The 20,796-nt window shown below is 38.3% G+C and overlaps 1 protein-coding gene across 3 annotated transcripts in view; it reads left to right on the forward strand.

The window, feature by feature from the left end:
* LOC131036825 (probable zinc metalloprotease EGY1, chloroplastic) overlaps positions 1–20,796 on the forward strand; it is a 179,358-nt gene that overhangs the window by 48,634 nt on the left and 109,928 nt on the right. The window lies entirely within an intron of this gene.

The raw sequence follows: 20,796 nt of genomic DNA on the forward strand, positions 1-20,796 counted from the left end.
GAGATTTTTTAGGAAGGAGAAGCGTTTGGGGTTCCATCCTATTCTCATGCATTTGCAGGCACTTTTCACGCCATTTGGGGTTTACATTTACTGGTTTTTGGTCTAAATCAGCAAACACGTGGTTCCTTGGATCCATGTTTTAGGCGATTTTTTACTCCACAAATCTGCCATCTCCTAAATCGTTTTTGCCTCTCTTACCTAGGCGTTGGAGTTAGAGGAAGATTTGGCCACTTCTTGTACCATTTTGCTTGCATTTGTTACCACGTTTTTCTGCCCTAGGCGATTTGGGAAAAACATGGCAAGGGTTTTGGGAGTTCATTCATTGCTTATTTAAGGGATTGTTTTCTTCATTGAAAGATTAATCATCTTGTTGAAGGAGCATTTTCAGATTGGAGCAAGGTATGCTTTCTTTTCCTTTCTTGTTTCATTTTCTTGTTTTCTTGTTTTCTTATTTTCCTTTCTAGTTGTAAATTTGTAAATATGTTGTTCTTGCCCCAAAAATCGGTTTTTGTGAGAGATTTTCCCCCTTCATAAGCAATTTTTGAATTGCATTGATCTTCGCCATTTTCCCTCTTTACTTGTATTCGGGATTTTAAATCCCGATTACAAGTTGGCTGGAAATCTTTGTTCTTCCCTTACGGTTAAAGAATTTAACAATTTTTGGTTAAAAGTCCAAGTTGAAAAGATGTGAAATACCCTTCCTTTGAAAATCGAGTTTTAAGAACCGGATTACATGTTGAAAAGTTCTTCCCATTTTTCATGAAAATGACATTCCTAAATCTTCCCATTTTTATCCATTCATGTCACCCATATCCGTACTTTCCATTTTCGTCATTTTCCGCAAGTCTAATTCTCATTTTCCACCCATTTCTCCATTTGCAAATTTACAAGTGTACTTGCATTCGGGTTTTAAAAATCCGATTGCATGTATGCTCTTTCTAACTTGTATACTTGCAAAAATTTCCCCAAGATCCAAAATTGGTCAAAGTCAAGATTTCCCCATTCCCATTTATTTCCCCTCTTTCTCTCACAAAGTCGTGAAGTTCAAGAGTCGAAGTTTTTCCCATTTGAAGAAGGAAAAATGTTAGTTGCAGCTGAATATGATGTTGCCTTAACACTTTTAAGTCTTCATCACAGTATTCCAGGTTGTCCATCAATGTCAGATTTGTCGTCATCACCAATTCCAAAGAAGATGAAGTATAAATATGACAAGTACCAAAACGAAGTTGCACCTTCCCAAGTTTCCTTTCCTTTGGATCGCATAAGAGATACAGAGATAGGGCATGTGGACATGTCAAAGTTTATCAAGAGGGTTGAGGATCCACAAGATAGCAATATGCAATGGCTGTTGGACAGCCATATCCATTGCGCATCTTCTTTCCCAGTGGCTGCCCTAGAACTTGAATTTGTTCTCGCTTGCGCCCATCACTTTGACAAGGAGACAAGAATCATTAAAAATGATGATGGCGAAGCAATAATCCGCCTTGATGACACAATTGAGAAAGTCTTCAGAATACCTCCTGCACCTGTTTACATGGAAATCTCCAAAGAGAGTGCAATTGAGTATTATGTGAAAAGGGAAAAAGACTGCAAACGTCATATCAACAGGTGGATCCATGAGCCATGAGCCACGAGCCACCTTCTCAAGGTGGGCTAAGTTGTACTGCTGTCACTTAAAATGGGAAATAGGAGACATCATAACCCTCCTCAGCAGGATAATGGGCCTTGAACATTCTAATGTTTTTGAGCCCTGGATGTACCAGTTCATCATGTTCATAGGGCAGTCCCATCATATATCATGGGGAGAAGTCATCAGCGATGCCTTGTGTGAACAACTTTTAGTAGTCTCTTGCACCATGACTTTCTACATGAACTCATATTTGGTGTACTTGGCAGCATCGCTTAGACATTTTCCAGGTCTTTCTACCAAGGGTGATTGCTCGCTTATACCGGTATGGGAATATTATGATCAGTTGCCTTTGAGACTCAGCAGTTTGCATTTCAAAAGAGTCCAAGATGCATTCTTTGGTTACTTCATGTGTCAGTTTGACAGAACTCTGAAGAACAAAAGGGTATCAGATGAGGCATGGAAAAGGGTGAGTGAGTATGGATGCTTGTTTCTTCAATTCTTGAGCTTTACCTATATGAGAATCGGATGTTATAGTGGGCAGCCATACATGCTCCCTAGATACCCAACTGATAAGATCATTCTCATGGAGTTGGGAAGACAGATCATGGTTGTCCATGCTCATCAGTCCGTCAGACATAAGGTTGGAATGCCGTCAGACATAAGGTTGGAATGGGGATCTCTACAACAATCCCATTAAAAATTGGTCGTTATTCTCTTGTCACATTCGTTAAAGCCAAGGCCATGGAGACTGAAATGCAGGAAATTAAGCTCAAAAGGTTTAAGTCCAGAGCTGATTTTGATTACCGGGGTATGAAGGAGAAAATAAAAAAATCCTTCGTGCATGTGCATCGCATTGAGGATATCTAGGTAGATCTCCATAAAGAGATCGAAGTTCTGAAGATGGATTACTGCAGGCTCATTGTTGAGCAAGTTGTTGATTTGAACTTGGTGGATATTCCACAAGGGATGATTGACAATGGGCACGTACTTGATCCTGAATATATTTCACGAAGGGTTGAGGAAGCTCCACTTCCTTTAATCCAATGGTCACACAAGGAGTGCATATCCATTAATGAGAGATTTCAGCCTATCTTGGCTAACACCAACGCTTGGCTGAAAAGTAATGTTGTTAGACTTATCAAAATCAAGATTGGAAAATAAGATGATTCTACGGGGCCTCTTGGACGAAGTCTGAGATTCAGATTGACAACAAGGAAGGCGCATCATCTTCGGGCACAAGGATCAAATTGCGAGTTGGTCGGGCAGTAGTGCTTCCTCCTAGGAGGCGACAATTCGTGGGAAGGAAAAGTCACAATTTCATGTTCAGGTAATCGATTTGGACAATCCAGAAGAAGGGCAACAATTTGATGATGCTCCTAAGTCTCCAGCATTGGACTCCCCTCATGAGATCCCTCCCTGAGTTTCCATTGAGACGCTCCTTTCTCCTCCTGACTTGATTGTGGATGAATCTCCTTAGAATGCCGTTCCTATTTCAGCATACAAGCCGCTTCCTGATCATCAACAAGAGAGTGTGCTGGAAGTTCCCGAAGATTCTCCTGCATGTATCTAGCTGTTAGAGATTGATACCTCCACTTCTGGTTTTGAAGAATTTATGAAGCAATCTTCATGCCCATTGGTTACTAAGCAAACTGTGGTCGCCATCCAAACAGATATTCCTCCTAGGATGACCACAGTTATTCAAACAGAAACTGCTTCTCCTTTGCCTACAATTGCTATTGAAGGAGAGTTGATGGCTTGACCTCCATGGCTTAGTTCTTTTACTCCAAAAAGGAAGAAGCAAGAAATCTCACCTGATGCCTTTGATTATCAACAACTTAAACAGTCTAGATCCAAGGTTGCTAAAAAGGCCAAGACTATCTCCAGGGTAACTGTTGACAACAACAAGATGAAGGTAGCTGAAATTGTTGAACCCATTTGCTGATAAGCCACTTGAAGAAATGTCAGCTGCTGATTACAAAGTTACAAGGAAAGAATTGGGTAAGCAAACGCATGAGGTGATTAAACATGATGCTCAGTTTTCTGGAGCTGCATTGGTATAGTGGTGTGATGAACTTCTAGCAAAGAAAGACAAGCTAGAAGAGGAAAATCGACAACTTATGGCAGCTGTTAATAAAATTACAAAACCTGCTGCTGAAGGGAGTAATCCCACAGGTTCTTCCAGCTCCCAAGAATCAATTCGTGGAGTGGAAAGGGCTGCTCAGAAGGTACAAGCATTGGATTCCTAGGTTGATCAGCTCCATGATCTATGTGCACAAGTGATGAAAGACATTTTTCAGATGATGTCTAAGTTGGAAACCGTTGAAGAGAAACTGGATCAAACTTCCGATACTGTCAAAAATAATCTGGAAAGTGTAGAAGATAGTTTGGCAATCTGGCGTACCATGCCCCAACAACAGTTGAGTGTTCTACAGGAGCATGCCATCATCTCTTCTAGGGTCATGTACTTGGAATTTGAAGAGCTTCTGGAAAATAAGGCCCTTGCTCTTAAATCCTTCATTGAGGAGATTGGTGATGCAATGAGATTACGGGGTGAAGTTTTCCAATATATTGTCTCTCATTGTGAAAAGGCCTCTTGTAACATAATAAATCAGGATGGAGAGCTAATACCAGAAGAAGAAGTTCTTGCAGATTTGCAGATAAGGATTCATAATGAATGGAGGAGCGATCAATTCTCAGCTATTTCAATTCAAATATTGATGAAACACCAAATCTTTTGCATGAAATTTAGTCCATCTTGGAGAAAAACAGCTCTGCGCTCCTCCGATGCCATGATACCATTGTGAAGACCATGGTTGTTGCCAAGAACACCCATGAACCGGATCCCGATGAACTACAAATGATCATCAAGAAGTTTGAAGGATTCATGTCTTCACGTGCTACAACTTAAGTGTTTTTAGTTGTATTTTTCCACATTTGTAATCTTTACTTGTAGTTTTTCTTTTGACAAGTTACATGTAAAAGTCTTTTTGTAAAATGCAAGTTAAGTCATTACTTGCACTTTTGTAATTACATGTAAGGCAACTACAAGTTGTGTTCAGTTAGGACTGTAGTTGGAATAAGTCTTAGTTATTGAATAAGTCTTGGTGGTTGAGAGAATCTCTCAAGTTAGTTAGGATCCTTCCACCTTTTTCTCAAGGCTCCTCTTCTATAAATACTTGAGGGGTCTATTGTAATCTTTATTTTTTGGAAAACAATCAAAAACTCTGCCAAATTTACAACAAAGAAGTCTTTGAGCTTTCATGTGTAAATTCAAGAATTGAAAGGAATAGAAGGAAATTGCTCAAGCTTTGAGTCTTTGTGCTACATACTTGAGTTTGTGTTCTATATTATCTTTCTCGCAAGTGTTTCTTAAAAAGCTTAATCACATTTGATTTGCAGTCTTTGTGCTGCAAGTAGTTGAGGTTAATATAGATTAAAATAATTATTTTGTTGAGAGAAGCTGTAAGTCTTTGTGCTTTCACTTGTTCTTAGGAGAATTTAGGAGCAGATTTTGTGAGAAATAGCTGTGAGTCTTTGAGTTTATACTACTTCCCATTGTTTTAAGTAGAAAAGAATAAGATATTCCAGTCTTTGTGCTGTTATAATTTGTTCTTGACAGAATTAGTATAGAAAAGGGTAGATAGGACTTCATATAATCAAGTCTTTGAACTTGATATTGCTGTCCCGTCCCGAAAGAAGTGACATAAGTCTTTGAGCTTTCAGGAAACTTCATTTCCTTTCTCTCATTTCATTTCGAAAGTTGTTACTGCTGTTTTATATCAAATCACTATCACTTTTCTGTGAAGAGAAAAGGATATTGTCTTTCTTGAAAGAAGAAGAAAGATTGCTGTCCCATCCTATTTTATTTTCAAAGTTGTAGCTAGATAGGGGGAGCCTTCCCTTAATTAGGAGATTTTTACTCACACGCTGTGGTTGAAACCACAATTTTGTATATTTCCCCAAGTGTACAAAATTTTCAACCAACACTATACAAGTTCCAACATGATCAGATTTTAGATTGGGTAATCTTGTGGTAATCTTTCCTATAGAAGGTAGGGCACTAAATCAAAGATGTCCTAATCTTCTATGCCAAATTTCATTAGAGTTTGATACTTAATGATTTAGTGCTTGTTTTTGAATATTACATAATTTGTATAAACTACCATCTCTAGATCCTATAGAAATAGCATTCTTTATGTTAGAATTTTTAGGCCAGAGTAGAACTTTATCTTCATGGAAGGTGATACGATATCCCTGATCAGCTAGTCTTGAAATAGAGACCAAATTGCTTTTGATACTGTTGACGTGTATTTTGTACACTATCAAACACAGAATAAAATACCCAAGGGTACCTTATCCTCTCTTGAGTAAAGCCTCTGAATGCTGAAGATATCGCAAAAAGGATCAATCAGGGTGACTTCAAGGTTCTTCGCTGTAGGATCTCTACGTGTGGATAAGCACCAGTGGTCGTTGTGAATGTTGTTTCTTCAAGGGGTCTTATGCACTTTGAAAACTGGTCCGTGTTGCTCTCACTTGACTACAGGAACAAGATCTTTCCTAATACTAACAAATTCTTAAAAAAAAAAATCAAAAGATAGGGTTTTCAAGAGATGAATTCTACTCTAATCCTAAGAATGACTCAATGTAGGCTAGACTTGGTAAGATTCTACCAATTTTAGTATTGCCAAGGGATTACAACTTTACTGGAATTGGTGCGATCTTCTAAGGTGATTAGTGGTTTTCAAATCATCAAGGATTATAGACACTATCATAAAGATACATGCCAATATTTCAATGATAATTGAATGTTCAAGCAATTTCAATATTTCCAGTTGACCACACAAGGCATCCTCACAATTAGTAAGAAGCTAGTGGTATGGATACGAATCTCACCAAAGATCAAGCATAACACTTAGTCCTTCAAACTTAAATACTACTTCGATTGAGAATGATTCAAGAAGATAAACAACCATGAAGATAGCCACAAGTATTGCAATAAAACACCATAACTTCAATATTTTATTGATCTCAAAGCCGAATGGACAACAATTGTTCAAAATTCTTTCTTCACTACTCAATCTTGCTACACAATAACTTTCTCTCTAAGCTCTCTAATCTCTTTCTCTAAAATCTAATCAATTTCTAATGACAATGAAAATGAGTGAGGGTATATATAGCATCTTCAATTACAATGAACGGCCTAGATCGAAAGAAGATCAATGGCTGAGATTCTGACACCTAGACCCTAATTAGGGTTTATTACAAAAAGTTTCCCTTTTAGATGAACATTATTAAATGCATAGCCAAATATTTAATTGGCACAAAAGTCGAGGAAACATAGACCAATGATAATTAAGATGCCACATCATCCTATAACAACCTTTCTTCTAGAACCTTGTTCCCTTTCCTATGTTCTTTCTTAGCATATCCAACGAATTTGGACACAATTCCTTCAATCTCAGCAATGGGAATCTCAGGAAGATTCTTCATTCGTTCCTCCAAGTGAATAACCTGATCGAAGGCAGTGAGGAGAGCCACTTCCCATCCAGGTTCGAGTTCTTTGATCTTCTCAATCAGGAGCATGGTAGTGAACATAAGGTCCCGTTGCCCATCTGTTATGACATTTTCCTCTTTGCAAAAGATGACCTTGATTCTATCCTCCAACTCTTGGATGTCCACATCTGTCTCAATCTCGATTCGTCGGCTGAGGATGGTACATAACACTTCAAACACTTTATCTTGAATTGGATGGATGACACCTTCAACTTGACCGCATTTGGAGCTGATGTCTTCAAAAATGACCTCTTTTATCTGGAGCAGAGCTGACCACTGTAATAGGTTATGAGATCCTCCATCCATTATCTTTTCTTGTGTCAGGATCCGTCTTGGTGTTTGCCTTATTACTTGCAGGACAGGAATGATAACATCTCTAGTATGAGCAAAAGTGGCTACAGTAATCAATAAATTATGAATAATCTCAAGGACCTGGATAGCTCTATGGATTGTCTTCATCATCCTTGTCACAAACTTGACGGCTACCGTGTGGGATTTATCAATCCAAGAACTCATAAGCTGAACCAAGCTTTTGACCCTTTCTGCTTCTCCAACTGATTCAAGAGGAAGTGCTTGCACAGGAGATACTGCTGGATCTTGACGTCTCAAGGGCTGATTGAGATGACTAAAGTAGCCTCTCCAAGCACCTACCTCTCTCTCAAGCCTCTTATTCTTTTCCACTTCTTCCTTGAGTTTATCCTTAAGTGCCTCAAATGAATCGGTTGCCTCATCCATTGCCTGTTCAGTAGTGAGTGGACCAAGCTCAAATGTTTCCACATCATACTCATCTGCAAGAATTTCGTCTTCATACTTGCCCACTACTGGTGTAGCTATATGCAATTTCTTGGATCCTGCCTCATCTCTGATCATCTTGGACATCTTGGTGGCCTTCTTCGTTTCCGTTACTTCTTGAGAATTTCCTATAAGGCTCTCCAAATCAATCACATTTTCTTCCTCCTCGATCACGATCACCCTTGTCAGTCTCTCCTTCAGCCAATCTGGGATGGTGGATCTAGTCTCTCTAACTTGTATTTCCTTGAGTAGTGGTTCATCTTCTCGGAGAGGAGATGTCGCTTCATCATCATTTCCCTGATCTTCCTGTAGCTCATCAATTTGTAGAGGTTGACTTGATGAATGTTGAGGTGTTTGTCCCTTCTCTGGCTTATCATTTTGTACCATGGATTCCATAGATTCATCAATCTCAGGTACCATCTTCTCTTGACCTTTAGCTTGACTTGCCTTCTTTCCATGTCGAGAAGATGTGCCTGATGGGCGATCTCGATTGGCCTTGCTTTTTCTTGGAGGATTCTCTTTTCAGGTCTTTCTTTCCTCTTTGCGCCTTTAGGATGAGAAGTGTCTTCACTCACACTTGCTCCTCCTTCTTCTGGTCTTTCCTCCAAAGTAAAAGTCATTGGTACGTTCTGCTCTCTTAACTTCTGATGTTGTACATCCACCCATCTGCGAGTACATGATAAAACTAGAGCCATCAAAGCTCTCAAGTCCAAAATCTTAGGCTCGTTCCAATCTATCTTCACTCTCTTATCCTCTTTGTCATAGGATGACTGGAGGTATCTGCCGTTGTCCTGGGCTTGATCGACTACTCTGTAAACCTTGCATTTTTTGATGAAATCTAAAGGCAATCTGGAATGCATCTTCCTTTTAACTTCTAAATCACTTGAGAGATTCATCCAAAAGTCTTCCACCTGAAACTCATGTCCGTACTTCCTAGCAACTGTCTCCTCCATATAACCATAAGGATCAAAATTCTCCTGTGGGGCAAAGAAGGTGAATGAATACAAGGCTAATTCCTTCTCTGCATCCTCTGAAGCTTGAGTATTAGGACATACCTCAATTGAATTCCCCAATATGATAGGTACGGGAACTCCATTTCCATGTTTGTGTCTGGATACCTTTGCACAAGCTACCAATTGTCTGGTTACCTCAAGTAACACTATTCTGTCTGTCGGATATCTCGGCAACATGTAGGGAGGTGAAGGACATCCTTGAACTCTGATGTATGTAAACTTTTGAAACTGGATGAACCATGCACCATACCTCTTCACAAGCTCTTGTGCATCCAGAGATAGTCGATTGTGAATCCCGCCTTGCAATATCCTAGTGATGTTCATTGTGAAGGTATCATTGACTAACTTGTAGTCACTTCCAGGTGGATGATGCAGATGAACATAAGAGTCACAAACTCTCACCTCTCTGGGTCCTCTTCCGATCACACCTCTGTGAGGTAGCCCTGCATACTCGAAACTCCTGATCAAGGCATATATGACATATGAGCTCATGTGGAATGACTTGGTAGGCCTTAGTCTTCTCAACTGCACGTCCAGGCTATTGCTAATAATTCTGGCCCAATGAAGCGTTCCTTTTCCTTGGACTATCACTTGAATGAAGAAGAACATCCACTTCTCGAAGTAGAAGGCTTGAGGAGCCCCTGTAACTCGATTGAGCAAAGTTATCAAATCTCTGTACTCCTCCTGGAAATCAATCCTATGTGGTATGTTAGGAATCTTGTTCAGACGAGGACGACTTTTGAGCAACCAATTCTTGTTGATGAGGTTCAAACAGGTGTCGGGATCATCTTCATACATTGACTTGGCTCCTTCTAAACTTTTGTAAATCATATCTTTATGCTCTGGAAGATGGAGAGCCTCACTTATAGCTTCCTCTGAAAGATAAGCTAAGGTGTTCCCTTCCTTGGATATGATGGATCTCGATTGTGAGTCATAATGGCGGGCACACTCGATCATCAGCTCATGACACTGGACTGCTGGAGGGAATCCTACTGCCTTGATGATGCCACTTTCAATTATTCTCTTCGCGACAGGTGATGGCTTGCCAATGTAGGGGACCTCTCGAAACTTCTTCACACTGAAGTTTCCCAAGTTGGTATCTCCGATATTGCTCCATTTGGACACGATCCTGGTCTCCAATTCGTCGTTCTTCTGATCTTCTTTGATGAGAGCTGGACGACTAGTGGATGCTCCTGCCTTTGGAGTCACCATCTTGACACCTACACAATATTTCACAATTAGCAATAAATCTTGAAGTGTAGAAATTAAACTTAAAAGGAAGATACAAGATTTTAATTAGGAAACTTCATGATAAATCCTGAGTTATCATTTCCTAATTAACCATGCGATACTTAGATTTTTCCAAAACAAATGTTCAAAAATCAAATTTTCAATAAGGGTGTCAAGATGATTTCGTGATACCTCCTCTTGAGTATTAAACTCTAAGAAATGATGCAAAAATAGATGAATTTCGCTAGGCAAAATTTAGATCAAAGCCTTCTCTTGAATGAATTGTGCCTCCTCTAACTTTTGAAAAGATAAAACTCCACCTCCTTCTAGTCTTCAACACTTGAAAGAAATCCGCTCCAAGTACACCAGATTTCGCACCTCCTTCTAGCTCCCCAAATTCGCACTTAAGGCAATGATTGAATGATTTGAAATGTGAAAAAACTGCTCCAATATATAGAGCGCTCACCCTTTTGCTCCCTCTAGGCCGACTTGGCAAAAAGAGGTTAAAAAATAAAACAAAATTCCAAAAAAGGGGGCCGACTTGGCAAAATAAATCAAAATAAGGCCTTGAGCGCTTTATATTTAATTTTAATTTAATAAAAATTAATTTTAAATGCCTCCAAGATAGAAGTTCGATTTTTTAAGGCTTAAAATTAATTTATTAAATGCCAAAATGTTTTTAATTTAATGTCAATTTAATCTTAATTTTCCAAAAGGCGTCAAAATTAGCAATGTTGGCGATCAAGTGCAATTTGGAGAATATGAATTTTTAAAACAAGGCTTAATGAGATTTCATGAGGATTTCGCCCTGGACCTTCACTGAGGGTCACAAGTGATTTTTCATTTTTTGCTCAAATTTAGCATTTTTCAACCTCCAAAATCTCTTCAAGACATTTCAACTAGGCCCCTTCACTGACTTGTAAACTTAACTTTGTCAAATTTTAGGGAAAAGGTGTGTTTTTGGTGTTTTTCGCTTTGGGCCCTCCCTGAGGGTCAGGAGCGACTTTTTGATTTTGAGCTTGATTATCCACCATTTTTCATTGAAACTTCATTCATCACTTGGCAATGTTCTTCCTTCATCCATCCCATCCAAACTTGCTTTGTTGTTGCAAGGTAAAATGAGGATTTTCAATAATTTCGCTGTGGGCCCTCTCTGAGGGTCAGGAGCGATTTTTCATTTTCTGACCAAAATCATCAAGTTTCAAAGGCAAAACGATATCCATCATGTTTTTGGAGGTCTCTTCTCCTTATCCTAACCTTGCCTCAGCACCATTTTGAAGAAAACATGCATTTTTTGAAAATCTCGCTTTGGACCTTCAGTGGGGGTCAGGAGCGACTTTTTGGTTTTAGGCAAACTCCTTTATCTTTTAATCTTCAAATCACCTCCAAGGCATAACACATCACGTTCTCCTCCTGTCCAAGCAAGACTTTATCTCAATTCTTCAAACCAAGGAGAGAATCTTGGAAAATCGCTATGGGCCCTCTCTGAGGGTCCGAAGCAATTTTTGTAATTGCCTTCAAAATTTTGATTCTCAACGATTTCTTTTCACTTCAAGGCTTTTCAAACATCGTTTCAAACCCATGCCTAACCTTAGCTTTCCTCAAACTTGGATAAAAGTTCCCATATTAGGTTTCTCGCTGTGGGCCCTCTCTGAGGGTCAGGAGCGATTTTTTGATTTTGGGTTGATTTCATCTTGTGTTGAACCTCCAAATTATATTCAACAGATAGAACATTCTTTCCTTTATCCCTTCCAATCATAAAACATACTTTGATCTTGTAAGAATAATGCATATTTGAAAATCTCGCTCTGGACCTTCACTGAGGGTCAGGAGCGATTTTTGCTACCTAGATCAAAATGCTTCACTTTTCACCTAAAAATCACTTTGCCAAGGAAGATGTCATCTTGTTTTTTGCTATGAATAAAAATTCATGTCCAAGAAAGGTCCAAAAATGTGCACACAAAGAAAATCACTGTGGGCCCTCTTTGAGGGTTAGGAGTGATTTTACCTTTCCTGGGCAAAACTCCTTCAATTCATCATCTTTGATCAAGTCTGGATACTTCATTGTGCTCATTTCATCCATCCCCATGCCTTTGACATCTTAAGTCGACCAAATAAGGCTAGCAATGACCCCTATAAGATTTCTCGTTGTGGGCCCTCTCTGAGGGTCAGGAGCGATTTTTGTAATTTCCACAAGGTCCTTCATCATTTCAGGTCAAAACCTCTTCAAGCGGATGGAGAAAGTCCTTTATTTTCCATTTATGATCAAAACTTGGTCTCTTTCCATTGCAAAATGAAGGAAATCAAAATCTCGCTGTGGGCTCTCTCTGAGGGTCAGGAGCAATTTTTCCCTTAGTTTCCAAAATTGACCATCTTTCACGTCTCCAAACCGTCCAAAGCATCAAGTCACGTTCAATCATCCTTCCAGGAGACCCTGCACAAAGCAATTTAGAAAAGTCAATGACAAACATGACTTAAACAACATTTTCGCCCTGGACCTTCACTGAGGGTCAGGAGCGATTTTACCGTTTTTGGCCAAACGGCTTCAAATTTAAGTCTCAAACTACTTCACAAGGCAAAGTCAGGTCATTTTCAAGGCCAGGAATCAGTTAGCAAGTCCATCAAAAACAAGAAATTGCACTCAGGATAAATTTCGCCCTGGGCCCTCTCTGAGGGTCAGGAGCGATTTGTCTGTTTCAAGCATCATCTCACTTCAAAAAATGGATCAAAACTTACCCAGGCAAGAACACACAATTTCTCCTTCAAAATGCTAACACTTAGTCAAAATTGGATTTTACCTTAAAAACCTTTATTAGACCTAACCTGAGACCTATTTGACTCTCCTGAAAGACTTACTTAATTTCAATCATCTCAATTCTTAGGGAGGACACTTAACAATTCTCCAAAATTTGACTGGACTTAGCCTAAATGATGCCCAAAAGAACCCCTAAGGTTTAGCCCTAGTCCAGACAGACAACTCACTCACTCAAAACCCCAAAAACAGAGAGAAGAACAAGCAAAGAGAAGCAAAAAACAAAGCAAAAAAGAGGGGGTCCCCATTCTAATGGGGCGATGTGTGAAATGGTCACAACAGATACCTGGTACAAAAAGAACATCTTTCAATTGTAATGTAACTCCCGTTCTTAATTGAATTGAGCAGGTCCCAATTCCTTTCACTGGATAGGTAGAATTGTCTCCTATTCTAACTTCTTCAGTTGAAGGGCCTTCAAAGGTTTCAAATTGATCTCTAAATCCGGTTATGTGTCGTGATGCTCCACTGTCGATTATCCACATATGTTTGTTTGAGTTTAGTTCAGTTGATAAGGCTAAGAAAAATAGAGGATTCTCTACTTCCTTGACTTCAGCTATGGTAGCTTGAGCTTTCTTTCTTTCTGGACAGAATCTGTGAGTGTGTCCAAATTTATCACACTTGTAGCATTGGATCTTGGAGAAGTCTCTTCTTTTGTGGTTATTTCCTCTCTTCCGTTTGAACTTCCTTTTCTTCCCTTTGTTGCTTGTGTTAGGATGTAGTGCTTGAATTTCTCCCTCTTTGTTTGGACCCAATCCTCTTGTGATTAGTCGAGATTCTTCTTGAGTGCAATCATTCTTGAGTTGATCAAATTTTGGTAGTGTCAGACGAGCACTAATTCCTTGAATAAAGGATTTCCAACTGGATGGTAATCCCTTAAGTGCTATTAGAGATAGCTCCATATCATCTACATTATTTCTAGTAGTTGATAATTGGTCTTTCAACTCTGAAATCCTCATGACATAGGATGTAATTGTTTCTCCTTTGTTCATGTAGATATGCATTAATTGCTTCTTTAAAGTGAGCAATCTGCTTGCATTATTTATTTCATATGAGTTTTGAATGGTCTTGAACATAGCATAAGCTGTAGTTAGTTTTGAGATGGTTGGGAGAATGTGATCTTTAACAACATCAATTATGATTTTCTTAGCCTTGTTGTTGTGTCTTTTCCAGGTTGTTTTCTTTGGCTCGTCTTTGGGTATCTTAGTGTCTTCTTCTATGTATGCATCTAGTTCGAGTTCCTGAAGAATTGTTCTTATTCGAATTCTCCATGAGACAAAGTTGGATGCGCCTTCAAATCTATTATCCACTCTAACACTGTTCACCATAATTGTTCTGAATGCAAGTCTGAATTTTTATAGAAAAGAGGTGTTTCTATTTTTATTATTTCTCCACCAACTTGGCTCTGATACCATGTTAAGGAATTTGGACCATAGATATAGAAGATAGCAGTCTGATAATATTTAGGAAGGATGGACTTTAATGAGATCACTGCAATGAATATGTTTTCCTCCACTGCGTATCTATATAACTCTGTTATATTAATCTTCTACGATAATGTCTACAGCTTGCTGGGTCATGAGATTGCCACCGTTATTGATTCCAATTACTAGCAAGTTGTCGATGCCTTTGCATAAATAAGGATGGAGAGTCATGGCCACGTAGGGGCATGACTTCTACGTGGCTTATGTCATGTAGAGTCATGACCCTACGGGGACATGACCATCCGTCCCTTGTTTACCGCTGATGTTCATTAGTTAACAATGATGGTGCTCAAGCTCACTAACTAATTCGATCCCGATAGTTATCGGGATTATTCTGAACCATATCGATTATTATATAAAGTAATAAATATGTATATATATATATGTACGTATATACAAATTGCTTCAATCCGCGTGAGAGAGAGGAGGTCCCAAAGGAAAGCAAATATTCGGGCTTTTTTTGAAAACGTTTTTCTTCCTATCAAATGCCTTTGAAATTTTGAGGATGGCCCTGGATTTCGTGCGGAGATGATGGGGCGGAAATGTGAAATGAAGTTCGGGCTTTTCCCTCTGAATGCAAATCGTGATTTTCGCATTCTGCCCTGCGTCTTGCCTTGCGAAGCCGAGAAAATCCCGACGGGAGTGTGAGTGCCAAAGGGCGAGGCATGAGGAAATGAAGTAAATCACCCTTCAAAATGCCTCTCAAAGTCGTGAAAATACTCGACTTCCTCCATTTGGCAAAAAAAAAGAAAAGTCCGATAAAAGGCAAAGAAAGGAAGATTCAGGCTCTCTCTTTTTTTTTTGGTTGAAATATAAATGCGATTTTATCAATTCGCCCTCCATGCCAAAAAAATAATAAAGGGTTGAACATTCTTATTAAAGCGCCCTTGCATTTTCGCCTCTAAAGCCAAACTTTCCCCTCTAAATTGTTAAAAGGCAAAAAAGAAAAGGGTTTTTGTTGGGCAAAGTAAGAATCCAAACAATGAGGGGGAATAAGTTAAAATTGCACGAAGTCGCACGATTTACACTTTACCTCAAAAAGTCGAATTTCATTCAAGTTCGAAAGCAATAGGAAAGGTCAGGGATGTCATGTGTTTTGTTTGAGAGACTAAGCTCACATTTCTCTTCCAAAGCCCGAATTTTCTTAAGTGAAAATCAAATTGAAAAGGAAAGTCAGCATTTTTTTAGTTACTTTGCAAGGAACTTAAAATTGTCAATTTCTTTCAAAAAACCCGAATTCTGGAAAAGACCCGAGTTTTGCCTTAGGCGCTTTAAAACATTGTTTTCACTTTTCGCTAGAAGGCCGCGTTAGGTTAAAAGTTCACATTTTTTTAATGAAAGGGCCGAGTTTTCATTTATTTCAAAATCGTCAAGTTTCGTCTAGGCAAGAGGGGGAAAAGCAAAATTGCACATTGTCTCTCCAAAGGCCGAGTTTCTCCCTAAGGGGGGGGAGGCGTTTTAAAATCCAAAGGGTTTATATTTGCAGTTTACCTCACAAAGTCGAGTTTTCTTCAACAAATGGCATTTAAAGTTCCTTGTTTAATTTTATTTAATTTTTCGAGATGATTAATTCAAGTCGAAATCGATTGTTTGTAGGTCAACGCCATTGGGAAGAGCTAAAAAGGAAACCTAAGGCACAGATTGAGGACATGAATGCGATCAAAGTGGGGAAACGGAGATGCAGTGTGTGGGATCCAAATGGTGATCACAAAGAACAAAGATACGCCTCACTACTACCACAAGTTGAATTACACCAGCAAGCTTGGAGACAAAAGAACGTTCAAAATGCTACAAGTGTATGCATTCTCATAAATACACAGCTAGAATTAATTCCAGAAAATCAGTTTGTAAAACTGAATTGTTTTAATGTAAATAACTACTTGGGGGCCCCTTATTAATGCAAAATAAAACAAGGGTACACAGGTCAGTTATGCCTTAGCTACTTGATTGACCAAATTGATGTCAAATAGTGGTCGGTAGCTGAGAAGGTGGTTGGGAGGACAACTGAAAATAACTAGGCATGGGTTAAAGATGCCAAGCTTCTAGAAGGCAGATTGCAGCCTTTGGATGCAGTCAATCTTGGCCTTCGATTCAAATTGTAAAATCTATAAAAGGCAGATGCCTTTCTTTTGTAAAGGGTTAGAAGGTTTGATTTTAGGAGTTAGATTTTAGAGGTTAGAATAGTTAGATGTTTCAGCAGTTAGCAGATTAGGAGTAGAATAAGATTGCTGGAAGAAATTGTTGTAACAATAGTTGGAATCAATATATGAACATTGAATATGGTGTTTGTTATCTTTGTTTTCTTCTATTTGCATGGTTTCCTTTTAGCTGGTTAAATTAGAGTTCAATGATTTTAATGGTGAAATGTGGGGGGTATTTGATGTATTTCAGGTTCATACCACTGGGGGCCTGTTAATTGTAGGTCACCATGTATGGTTAGTTTGTACCCAAAACTGTGTTTAGTTCAACTGTAGGTATTTGTTTTAGGTTGCACTAGAATTGGGTGCATGAATGAATTCGTGTGGTCTAAAAATCCTTCATTCCCTTTGAGCTTGCACTATCGCCGTGAAGTTGTGAGTATATCTCTGGCGAAGCAGGGGTTAGTTTATGGAAATCTGTCTACCTATTGTTATCATCACTGTCCTTAGGATCCCTAAACCCTTCTCTTTTGCTTTTATTTTTCGCAGTTTGAAAATTGTAGCATCGTTAGATGCAAACCAGCTTGTTGTAAACATGGTTTAAAAACTCGTGGACTCGCCACGGACTCGCGAGTCCAATGGCGCCACGAGTCAACTCGCCATGGACTCGCGCGAGTCTTTCTAATTGACTCGCGCGAGTCACTCTCGGGTAATTAATGTGTTGGTTAGTTGACAGTTGTGTTTCTCTCGACAACCGTTGAGTCCTTTAAATATGTTGTGTACTGCTAAGGAACGTAGTAGGATATAGCCGGATCAATTGCAATCCTTGGCCGACCATCTCTTGTCTTCTTCTCTGTAATATCTTCATGTGCGAATAAAGATATATTTTACTGTTGTGTCTGGTATGCATTGTCATGTATATTATTATTTCCTATATTTAATTTATCAGATATATCAGTAAACAATCATCAAGCCTTACAATTTTTGGATTTTCAAGATAAGTTGAATCAAAGACATATGAGATGACTAGAATTTATGCAAAGTTATTCTTTTGTATTGAAGCATAGGATTGGAAAATCAAACAAATTTGTAGACACACTGAGTAGGAGACAAAACTTACTGATAGAAATGAGAGCATTAGTAGGAGTTGATGAACTAAAATATTTGTATGAAGCTGATTTGACTTTGCAGAAGCATGGAAAACATGTAAAGATTCAAATAAGTATGGATAGAAATAAGTGGCTTTAATATTTGACCCAAAATGATATGTTATTTGATGATAATCAACTATGTGTTCCAAGAAGCTCAATGAGGGACAATTTGATCAAAGAGAAGCATGGTGGTGGTTTAATAGGGCATTTTGGAGTATATAATGTAACACTAGTGTACATAATCCTAGGTGTATCAGGATAATATTTTATATTTTGTATTTCCTATATATACTAGAATTTGAACAGCCATCTAGAAGATGAATTGAACAATCATTTTCATATTGTTAAATACGTACTTTGTATCTCATTTTGATCAATGGATGGATTGTAATTCTTTTCATTAAATATTGTTTTGGTTGTTCAATTCTCTAATTTTAATTTGTCAATCTTGTCTACATTTCATTCTAGGGCTTGACATTGTTAATAGAGCTTTTGCTAAAGAGGGTTGTTACTAATCCAAAAGTGTTGGCACACCATGCAATTTGGAAATTGGATAACCCAGGTTGATATTGCCCATTATTAACCTAAAAGTGTGCTGAAGATGCATTGAATGATTTGACTTTTTGTCAAGCTAAACATGTGAACATCTCATCCACAATGTTCTCAAATGAAGACGTGTTGACACAAAAAACTTCTCCGTGGTAGAAAAATTGCTTCAAAAATGAATGCATATGATCTTGCTTCATGCATAGTCATCAAAAACCATAATGAATTATGCGATCAAAAGTGTTTAGATGTTGAGTTGAACTTTACTTGTAGAGATGCTGTAATGATAAGAGGCAATACGCTGCAATAACAAATCCTTAATGGATAATGTGAGCAATCTCCAAGTATCATGGTCGAAATTTGAATCCTGATGTTTCATTAAGTAGCATGCTTGAAGAACTTGAAACTTGATGTTTCCCCCTGAAAGATGAGAGGATAGAGCTAGTGCAAATGCCCCTTGGAGAGAGAACAATATGTATGAACCTGTGTGTAAAGATGCACAACTCAATGATGCTCTCACAAGTTTGTATCACAAGCATCTATTAAGCTGCCTTTTTGGGTTTTCAACTTACAACTCAAGTGCAAAATTTAGATCAATAAGAGGCATTGAGTTGCATATTTGGCAGTCCTAGTGTGCTCATAATCAATATCCCAATCAGAATGGGAAACCATAGGTAATGAGTTCATAATTATCTTTTATGGGAATTGAGTGCAACTCTACGATTTTCTTAGAGGATTATCATCAATAGTACAACTATACAAGCACTGATGGTATCTGCAATGTGTTGGTTGAAAATTTTGTACACCTGGGAATATGGGCAAAATTGTGGGTTCAACCACAACATGTGACTATAAAACTCTCCTAATTTAAGGGAAGGCTCCCTCTTTTCTATTATTTCTAACTAAACACTAATCTAATCTGGGTGGGATGACGTCCTTTTCTCTTTTTTCAGATAAAGGACAACATTCTTTCCTCTTCCTAGGGGAAAGAAATAGCAGTTTTAACAACAAATATGACAGCTTAAAGAAATAGCAAGAATGCTTAAACAAAAAGGAAGTGAAGTTTCCGCGAAAGCCCAAAGTCTTTTGTCACTTCCCCCAAGACGGGAAAATAGAAACAAAGCACAAAGTGTTGAGTTTCCACTATCCTATCTACCTTTTTCAGAATAATAAAATGAGAACAATGAACAACATATAACAGCACAAAGTCTGCAAGTATGATGCACCTTCTGAACTATTTCAAATGGGAACAACCACAAGCACAAAGTCTTGCAACTTTTCTCAACTTTTAACACTTAACTACACTAATTCAACCCTTAATATTTGCAGCACAAAGTCTGCAAGAAATCAGATTGAAGTTCCTTTCAACAACCTCACTATAATCTCAAGCAAATGCAAAGAAATATGCCACTATGACACAAGAGCACAATGGATATGAAAGTATGGTTTCAACACAAAGTTTGAAACTCAAAAACCTTTATGATATCACTTGAGAAAAAATATTTTACAAGTATAAAGCTCAAAGTCTCTATGATTGCAAATTTCTGCAGAGTTTTCTTGCTTGCTGACAAAAATAGAAATTACAAAGGGCACCCTCGTGTATATATAGGAGAGGGGCCAAGAGAAAAATGCGGGAGAAGTCTAACTAACTGAGACTTTTTCCACAACTAACTAACTAACTATGACTTATTCAAATTACAGTTCTATTGCTAACCAACTTGTAATTTGTTTACATGTAATTAAAATTTACAAGGTTACAAGTGAGAATCGACCTGTAATCACAAGTCCTGACACTACATGTAATTTGTCGAAAGGAAAATACATAAAACAAAAATCAAGTGTCATGAGACACTTCCTATTATCTTCTTTCCTAGGCCATGAAAGACTGGAATTTGTCAATAGATTTCTGCAACTCATCAGGATCCAGACCTCTTGTGTTCCTTGCAACGGCTCGAGTTTTGATGATGACATCAGAGTATCTGACTGTTGCAATTCTATGTTCTTCAAGAATAGCTTGCATCTTATCAAGAAAGACTTGGCAATTGACAAACTGATGAATTGAAGCCACTGTAAACTGTTTCGATTCCAGCTCATGACGAAGTTTTGATATCAACTCAGTAAGTATCAAATCTTGCGTGTGCAACTCTCCATCATGACTTAAGATCTCGCAAGATATGTTCTCAAAATTAAGGATGACATCTTGCTCCACTTCAGCACTCATTTCAAGAGTAGCCTATATATCCTTGATAAGGTCTTTGATAACCAATGATTTATTGACCAAAAGTTCCTCAAACTCAATGTATGACTCTCTATCTGGTAGCACCATATTGCTGCACAAAGTTACCTACTTGATCTGATCCATTTCATGCGAGATCTTCAAATCTTTCTCAGTTGATTCTAGATTCTGCCCAAAAGCCTCTAAAGTCTGATTCAATTTTGTTTTGCTGCTC

The sequence above is a fragment of the Cryptomeria japonica genome, chromosome 3, assembly GCF_030272615.1.
Source record: "Cryptomeria japonica chromosome 3, Sugi_1.0, whole genome shotgun sequence".
Classification (NCBI taxonomy): Eukaryota; Viridiplantae; Streptophyta; class Pinopsida; order Cupressales; family Cupressaceae; genus Cryptomeria; species Cryptomeria japonica.